Source organism: Triticum dicoccoides, chromosome 6B, assembly GCF_002162155.2.
Source record: "Triticum dicoccoides isolate Atlit2015 ecotype Zavitan chromosome 6B, WEW_v2.0, whole genome shotgun sequence".
Classification (NCBI taxonomy): domain Eukaryota; kingdom Viridiplantae; phylum Streptophyta; class Magnoliopsida; order Poales; family Poaceae; genus Triticum; species Triticum dicoccoides.
The window spans coordinates 226528659-226537699 of NC_041391.1; positions in this window are offsets into that span (position 1 = coordinate 226528659).

Here is a 9041-nt window from a genome sequence, read left to right on the forward strand (position 1 = left end):
CACACACACACCCTCCTCACTCGAAACCTAGCAAGGTCCCCCCCCACGGCCGCCTCCGCCGCGAGACCTCCATTGTCAATATCTGCCGGTTTGCCCATGCAGCTTACCCATCGATCTCCATACCAAGGCCGCCCTGAGTTTCTGAGATGACGCCTACCAAACATCCCTTTTCCCACAGATCCCCATCCCCCACTCCAGAGTGTCGCAGCCTAAGCCCACTATGCTTCCCATGGAGCTCGAGGAGCGACTGGCCCAAAAGAGGTGTATCGCGGTCTCTTCGCCCGACGTCACCGAGGAAGCTGACGACCATTACTGGCGACAGGCACTCAAGCAGCGGGCTTAAGTATGTGGGCATGTCTTGGCCGCCGGCTATGATATTGGGGTCATCAACAACGACGGCCTGAGGTGGGCTATGTCACAGGTTAAGTGGTCCACCCCAACCCCTCGTGTTCAACCGTCGTTGATCTCATCCATGGCCCCGCCGCTGATCTCCTCTAGCTTGCTATCAACAATTTGCCATCCTACATCGCCATCGAGCCCCTTTTGTCATTTCTGAAGGACATGTTCTGCAGTGCTGGCTTGGGATCCACAGCTTCCAAGTCAGACCTCATTGACGGCGACCACGAGGAGGGCACCCTCTCCGGCTCTTCGAAGGGGAAAGAGCACATCTGCTCTTCCAAGGGGAAAGAGCCCGTCTGCGACATTAGGGGGGCACCCTACAGCCGTGCTCTTCCAAGGGGAAGGAGCCCATCTGCGACAACATGGAGCACATCCTGGGTCCATGCTCTTCCCACGGGAACGAGCCCATCTGTGACAAGTGAGGAAATCCATGATTTGTTTTGCCGTGCCTCTTCACAGGGGGAACCCATGATTTGTTTTGTCGAGTCCCTTTTGTAGTGTAGTTAGCATATGTCCAGTTTCAAATGCTATCTTTGGTTGTTTGCAGTATGCCTTGTTTATTCCAGTTATTCACAATGTGATGTTCTATATGTGCAAACATGAACTGTGCAGTTCAATTTCATCAGTACCAGTTTCAACAATACCACTATGGCCCTATTTGTTTCGGATTCTGGGACCAGATTCAGCTTTGCCAGTGATGCCGAATCTGGAATCCAAAACAAACAGCTATTTGGAATCAGCTTTGCCAATGAAGCTTAATCTGGATTTGGGTCATTTTTAGTGCAATTTCCTAAAGCACCTCAAAGTGTACTTCGGTGGTGAAGCTGATTCGCAGAAACAGCTTCGCCACTGAAGCGAATCCATAGGTGATTAAAATCCAACCAAAGCTGAAAAAAACAGGGCATGAATGACTACATTTGGTTGCTACATCTTGTAGTTAAACACACCTTTCCATTTTTATTTAACAATAACCAGTGTACTAAGACCGGCATAATACCAGTTTGAATGACTATGTTTGCTTGTTGTTAAATGTTAGGCATGTTGCAGTTAACAAACCTTTTCACTTGTTTTGCTTTACTAGCATGCGTACACCTGCACATTGAAGCTATCTTTTGGAGATTATTTTTTTTGCCATGGATAATTTTGGTTGATGTTTAGCCTGTTGTGCTTATGCTTCTCGATGTACCTACACAGGACAATTTTGGGAACGACTGTTGTTTTCCATCGAGTTTAGTTTCATCCCATGGCTTATATATGCTCACTATTCAGGATATATCGGTAGCTGGTACCATATAGGCCGGGGGCTAATAAGGGTCTAATCGGTGATTCAGACTTTTAACTGAATATATCTACAACCCATTTATCGTTAGGTTAACTAGGGCCATATGTAATATATCTGAGGCTACATAGCAACATGCACTGTACTTAATGTCTACATATGCAATCCTAGGCTACATAGCAACAAGGAAGAGTGTTACCTTAATGTTCTGATGATGTCTAGATACACGTAGAAGAGCAGCAGCAGCAGCAACAACAACAACAACACATCCCTGTTTGGATACTCAACTTAGCTTAGAGGTTAGAGTTAGTTTCTAGCTCATGACTAACCCTGAACTAACTCCATCCAAAGAGGTGTTTGGATGACACGGTTAGATACTTAGATTGACAATAAATGCACTAGGAGAACTAGCTCCAATTAGCACTCTTGGGTTGGATAGTTTTTTGGGGTGGGCTATAGATGCAACTAGCTCAAACTAGCCCTCATGTTTAGATATACTTTAGGGCTATTTGAGCCCGAACTAGCTCAAACTAACTCTAACCCATGGATACAACATCAGTTAATCAACCGATAAATTGTAAGAATGCAATAAACTCCTTTCGGCCCATAATATAAGATGTTAATTCATCTAATATGTGAGTATATTGGATGTTATAAGATATTATAAAAGAGTGTTGTACTACATCATTGTGCAATTGGTGGTTAGCTTCTAATATTAACTTGGTGCTTTTAGGTACATATGTCATTGGTAAAGATCCGCGCTTCGACCCTTTCTGCTTATGGGGAAATTAGATATTGATGAACCAACATCAAGTGAGGAAGCTGATAAAAATTGTTAGTAAAATGGGTCAAAAGATGGCAATTAAACTATTTGTTTACACTTTATCCAATACAACAACAAACTGCAGGATGGTAAGTAAGAACTCTGCAGCCTTCTTTTTACTGCCCGTAATGAGTTGTGTTAGATGACAATGTCTGAATCTTTTTTCCTTTGCACTGGTTCCCAAAGCAGTTTAAAGATTACCTCTCAAACTACATAATTTGTGGGCATGCAAAAATTAAAGTATTTCTACCAGAACACGACGATTATCTAGATGTTTTCATGAAGACCGTGAAGGATGGGTGGTCGACCATCACAAGGGGTTGGACTAGAGTCGTGCGTGCCTTCTGCATGGAGGAGGGCACAATAGCATTCCACTTCACCTTGTTCAGCAACCAGAATGTATTTCGCCTCTTTCTTTACCATCTTTAATAGTACAAGTATACAACTGTGGTTCATCATTCTTTATTTGGTTCTTATGTAATTCTTGATGTGTACCTATGAATCAAATAATGCATTGGTTGTCTGGACCTAATGGATATGAATAAAGCTATAGCATACATTCAAATTCAAATTCAAATTCAATTTCCATTTCAATTTGATATAGCAGCAATTAAATTACGGTGAAATTACGCTCTCCAGGTTGTTATGGCACACACGGTTGGTAAAACACAAACGTTTGTGATATACACCATAATCCGAGACGGTTCACGGAGAAGAAACATGTGCAAGCGTGCACACAGTTGTCGTTTGCAAAGCGTTTGCGATGGCAGATAATATCACAAATGGTGCTGGCAAACTAACCGTTTGCAATAGTTGCCTTATCCGATTCGCAACCATGAACTGTTTTTGATGAAGCATGCATCGTAAACGTTGCACCACAGAATAGCATGTGCAATAGTTTCCTTATCGTACACGATTCGCAACCATGAACTATTTCTGATGAAGTATGCATCGTAAACGTTGCACCACAGAATAACGTGTGCGATAGTTGTCATGTACGATGATGTTACGACGGTCCGACATTTCATAATCCTATCCGACACTCGTACGATGATTAGCTAATCTTCTTAATTAGTTATCGCATACGGTTTGTGGAAAGCGAATGTGTGTGATTGTATGCTTATCATACATGTTCTATAATAGTGAACCGTTTGTGATGGGCCGCACACCGTAAACGTAGCACCACAGAATACCGACTGCGATGGTAATGCGAGCACAAATGAGTAGGAGTACTGTACATGCATCTTGGTTCCCTATCCCCGATGGTTTCTGGGTCGTGTGGGAAGGACCCCCCTATTTCCCACACTCACTTGGGACGGTTCCAAATGCCGTCGCGGAAAGGGGTTAAAAACCGTTTGTATAGCACCGACGCATACCAGTGTATATTCCAAAATAATTCTCCGAAAATTTTATTGCATTTGGACTTTGTTTGATATGGATATTTTGTGAAACAAAATACATGCAATAAATGGGAACTGGCACTAGGCACTGGATCAATATGTTAGTCCCAAAAATAATATAAAATGTTGTCAAAAGTATATAAAAGTTGCATAACATTGGCATGGAATGATAAAAAATTATAGATACGACGAAGACGTATGAAAGAGCAACCCACCTCCGAAGCCTTTGAGAGAGAATCCTTGCGAGGACAAAACTCAAAACACCCAGAGCCCAAGAGTGTTTGGCATCATTGAAGTCTTTTTGTTCCGCGTGAACTGAAGACTTATTACACTTGAAGACTGTGATCTTCCAGTCGGTTAGGCGTCGCGTTTTGGGTGTCGAAGAGTCATTGTGGATCGTCGGTGAACAAAGTTTGTGAAGGTTTGGAAGTCTACCTTGAAGACTTACCTGAATGATTGGGCGAGGTCTAAGTAACCTTAGCTCAAGGGGAATAAGGTGAAGACATGGCCTTTTGAGTTAAATCTCACCCTCCCTAACCATACCTACAGTTGTCATAGCAACTGGAGCTGGTCTACCAAATCCTTGTCTTCATCGAGCAGCTGGTTCTATCACTTCACTCCTTTACTTACTGTTTAGCTTTGTGAAGTCTTTGCTTGCCTGTTTTGTTCGAAGACATTGTGTGAAGACATTCACTCTGATTGCATATTTGTCTTCACACTATATTTGAATTCTGATCTGCTCTACCTAGCTGCTACTTGTCTTTGTCATTACCTGGATTTTACTTGACTCTTTTGCATGACTAGTGTAGTTTATCTTCCACTGCATCCTATTTAGTTAGTGTTTTAACTGCCCGTCTTAAAGACTTTCATAAAAATTGCCTATTCACCCCCCTCTAGTCGATAACTAGCACTTTCACTTGTTAGGGCCAACATGCCATTTCTGCCACCCAATGACCCATGATTCTTATGGGTTTAGTTAAGAACAATGGGCCCATCCAATCCGTTAAGGTCCCAGGTGGATTAGGATTCACGTATTATTTGTGGTCCAGCCAAATAACGGCGTCCCAATAACATTTTGGCCCATTGGCCACCGTCGATGCTTTTGGCCTTTTCAACAATAGTGTATACAGTAACTAAGAATTATACTACTCTATACAATCCCCTCAAAAAACCTACACTATACAATAAATAAATTACGCCATAGAAACTAAGAATAATCCAACACTGTACAATACAGAAATTATGACATATTATATCTACTGCACATCAACAGTGATAATAAAGTCCAACCAAACAACAAATTACATACACTGGGCACATACACATCATACATCATGCATACAAATAAAGAACTATGATCTCTTCAGAAAATAGGATTACCCGGATTCAAATAGCACAAACTGCACTCTGCTCAATCTCCACATTCTTTCTAACTTCTAGTCACTTGTTCCATGGTGACTAATACATCTCATTCTTGCATCTCCCTTCTCAACATTTTGATTAAATCTTGGAGCGCATATGAATGTTGTCTTTCCGCCTCTAGAAAATGCTCTAGAACATCAGCGCATTCCAATTCCAACCCATTATTGTTTGCTAACGGCCATGCCGTACTTATCTGAGAAATTTGCGTTGATGTCACTTTATCCTGAAATGTTTATGTTAGTACACATGAGTTAGGGAAAAATAGTTAACATTGTAGCAAGCAAGATAGACTAACTTTTACATGGCAAATGAGACTAACAACAATGTACATGATGGCTCGTGTCCGCGTCAGTTTTTCCCCGAAGAGGAAGGGATGATGCAACACAACTACGGTAGGTATTTCCCTTAGTTATGAAACCAAGGTTATCGAACCAGTAGAGAACCAAGAAACACTATGTAAACAGTACGTGCACACAAAGAACAAATACTTGCAACCCTACGTGTAAGAGGGGTTGTCAATCCCTCTCGGGTAAAAGATTGGTAAAGAGATAGATTGCTAGATGCAAATTGAATAACGATAAATAAAATTCAACGAGGTATTTTTGGGTTTTTGATAATATAGATCTGAAAATAAAAGATGCAAATAGAGAAAAAGGCTAATAGCAATTGAAGGAAATAGGCCCTAAAGGCAATACTAAAGTTGTTATTTTATATTTCCTTATATCATGATAATTTTTTTTTATTCATGCTAGAATTGTATTAACTGGAAACTTGATACATGTGTGGATACATAGACAAAACACCATGTCCCTAGTAAGTCTCTACTAGACTAGCTCGTTAATCGAAGATGGTTAAGTGTCCTAACCATAGACATGTGTTGTCATTTGATGAACGGGATCACATCATTAGGAGAATGATGTGATGGACAAGACCCATCCATTAGCTTAGCATAATGATTGTTCAGTTTTATTGCTATTGCTTTCTTCATGTCAAATACATATTCCTTCGACTATGAGATTATGCAACTCCCGGATACCGGAGGAATGCCTTGTGTGCTATCAAATGTCACAACGTAACTGGGTGATTATAAATATGTTCTACAGGTATCTCTGAAGGTGTTTGTTGGGTTAGCATAGATAGAGATTAGGATTTGTCACTCCGAGTATCGAAGAGGTATCTCTGGGCCCTCTCGGTAATACACATCATAAGAAGCCTTGCAAGCAAAGTGATTAATGAGTTAGTTGTAGGATGATGTATTACGGAATGAGTAAAGAGACTTGCCAGCAACGATATTGAACTAGGTATGAAGATACCGACGATCGAATCTCGGGCAAGTAACATACCGATGACAAACAGAATAACATATGTTGTCATAACGGTTCGACCGATAAAGATCTTCGTACAATATGTAGGAGCCATTATGAGCATCCAGGTTCCACTATTGGTTATTAACTGGAGAGGTGTCTCGGTCATGTCTACCTAGTTCTCGAACCCGTAGGATCCGCACGCTTAACGTTCGATGATGATATTGTATTATATGAGTTATGTGATTTGGTGATCGAATGTTGTTCGGAGTCCTAGATGAGATCACGGACATGACGAGGAGTCTCTAAATGGTCGAGAGGTAAAGATTGATATATAGGATGATGGTATTCGGACACCGAAAGTGTTTCGGGAATCACCGGGTACTTATCGTGTCACCGGAAGGGGTTCCGGGCACCCCGACAAAAGATATGGGCCTTATGGGCCAAGAGAGGAAACGCACCATCCACAAAGGGGCTGGTGCACCCCCCATATGGGCTGGCGAAATTGGATAAGGAAAGGGGAAGGGGGAAGGAAAAAAGGGAATATGATTCCCCCTTCCCCCTCTTCCCTTCCTACTCTGAATAGGAATAGGAGAGGGGGGTTGGCTGAATTGGGAGAGGACCCCAAGTAGGATTCCTCCTATTTGGGATGCCCCCTTGGCTGCCTCTCCTCCCCTCCAACCTATATATATGTGGGGAGAGGGCGCCTACAACACACAACATCAACTGTTAGCCATGTGCGGTGCCCCCCTCCATAGTTTACACCCTTGGTCATATTGTCGCGGTGCTTAGGCGAAGCCCTGCGCGGATCACTTCACCATCACCGTCACCACACCATCGTGCTGACGGAACTCATCTACTTCCTCGACACCTTGCTAGATCAAGAGGGTGAGGAACGTCATCGAGCTGAACGTGTGTAGAACTCGGAGGTGCCGTATGTTCGGTACTTGATCGGTCGGAGCTAGAAGAAGTTTGACTACATAAACTGTATTGTCAAACGCTTCCGCTTTCTGTTTACGAGGGTACGTAGACACACTCTTCCCCTTTCATTGCTATGCATCTCCTAGATAGATCTTGCGTGAGCATACGAAAATTTTAAAATTGCATGCTACGTTCACCAACAGTGGAATCATGAGCCAGGTCTATGCGTAGATGATATGGATGAGTAGAACACAAAGAGTTGTGGGCGGTGATCGTCATACTGCTTACCACCAATGTCTTATTTTGATTCGGTGGTATTGTTGGATGAAGCGGCCCGGATCAACCTTACATGACCACGTTCATGAGATCGGTTCCACCGACATACATGCAACTAGTTTTGCATAAAGGTGGCTGGCAGGTGTCTGTTTCTCCTACTTTAGTTGAATCAAATTTGACTTCGACCGGTCCTTGTTGAAGGTTAAAACAGCAAACTTGATAAATCACCGTTGTGGTTTTTTCTGCCGTAGGTAAGAACAGTTCTTGCTACAAGCCTGTAGCGGCCACATAAAAATTGGAACAACAAACTAGAGGACGTCTAACTTCTTTTTGCAGGGAATGCTTGTGATGTGATATGGTCAAGACATGATGTGATATAAGTTATTGTATGAGATGATCATGTTTTGTAAAAGTTATCGGCAACCGGCAGGAGCCTTATGGTTGTCTCTTTACTGTACTAAATGAAAATGCCACGTAATTGCTTTACTTTATCACTAAGCAGTAGCGATAGTTGTAGAAGCAATAGTTGGCGAGACGACCATGACGCAATGATGGAGATCAAGGTGTCGAGCCAGTGACAATGGAGATCATGACGATGCTTTGGAGATGGAGATCAAAAGCACAAGATGATGATGGCCATATCATGTCACATATTTTGATTGCATGTGATGGTTATCTTTATGCATCTTACTTTGCCTAGTATGGTGGTAGCGCTATAAGATGATCCCTTAACTAAATTTCAAGGTATAAGTGTTCTCCCTGAGTATGCACCGTTGCGACAGTTTGTCATGCTGAGACACCACATGAGATCGGGTGTGATAGGCTCTATGTTCACATAAAACAGGTGCAAGATAGTTTTTCACATGCGGAGTACTCGGGTTAAACTTGACAAGCCTAGCATGTACAGACATGGCCTCGGAACACTGGAGACCGAAAGGTCGAACGTGAATCATATAGTATATATGATCAACATAGAGATGTTGACCATTGATGACTACTCCATCTCACGTGATGATCGGACATGGTTTAGTAGATTTGGATCACGTACCATTTAGATGACTTGTGGGATGTCTATGTAAGTGGGACTTCTTAAGTAATTTGATTAATTGAACTTAATTTATCATGAACTTAGTCCTGATAGTATTTGCAAATTATGTTGTAGATCAATAGCTCACGATGTAGCTCCCCATTTATTTTTTTTATGTTCCTAGACAAAA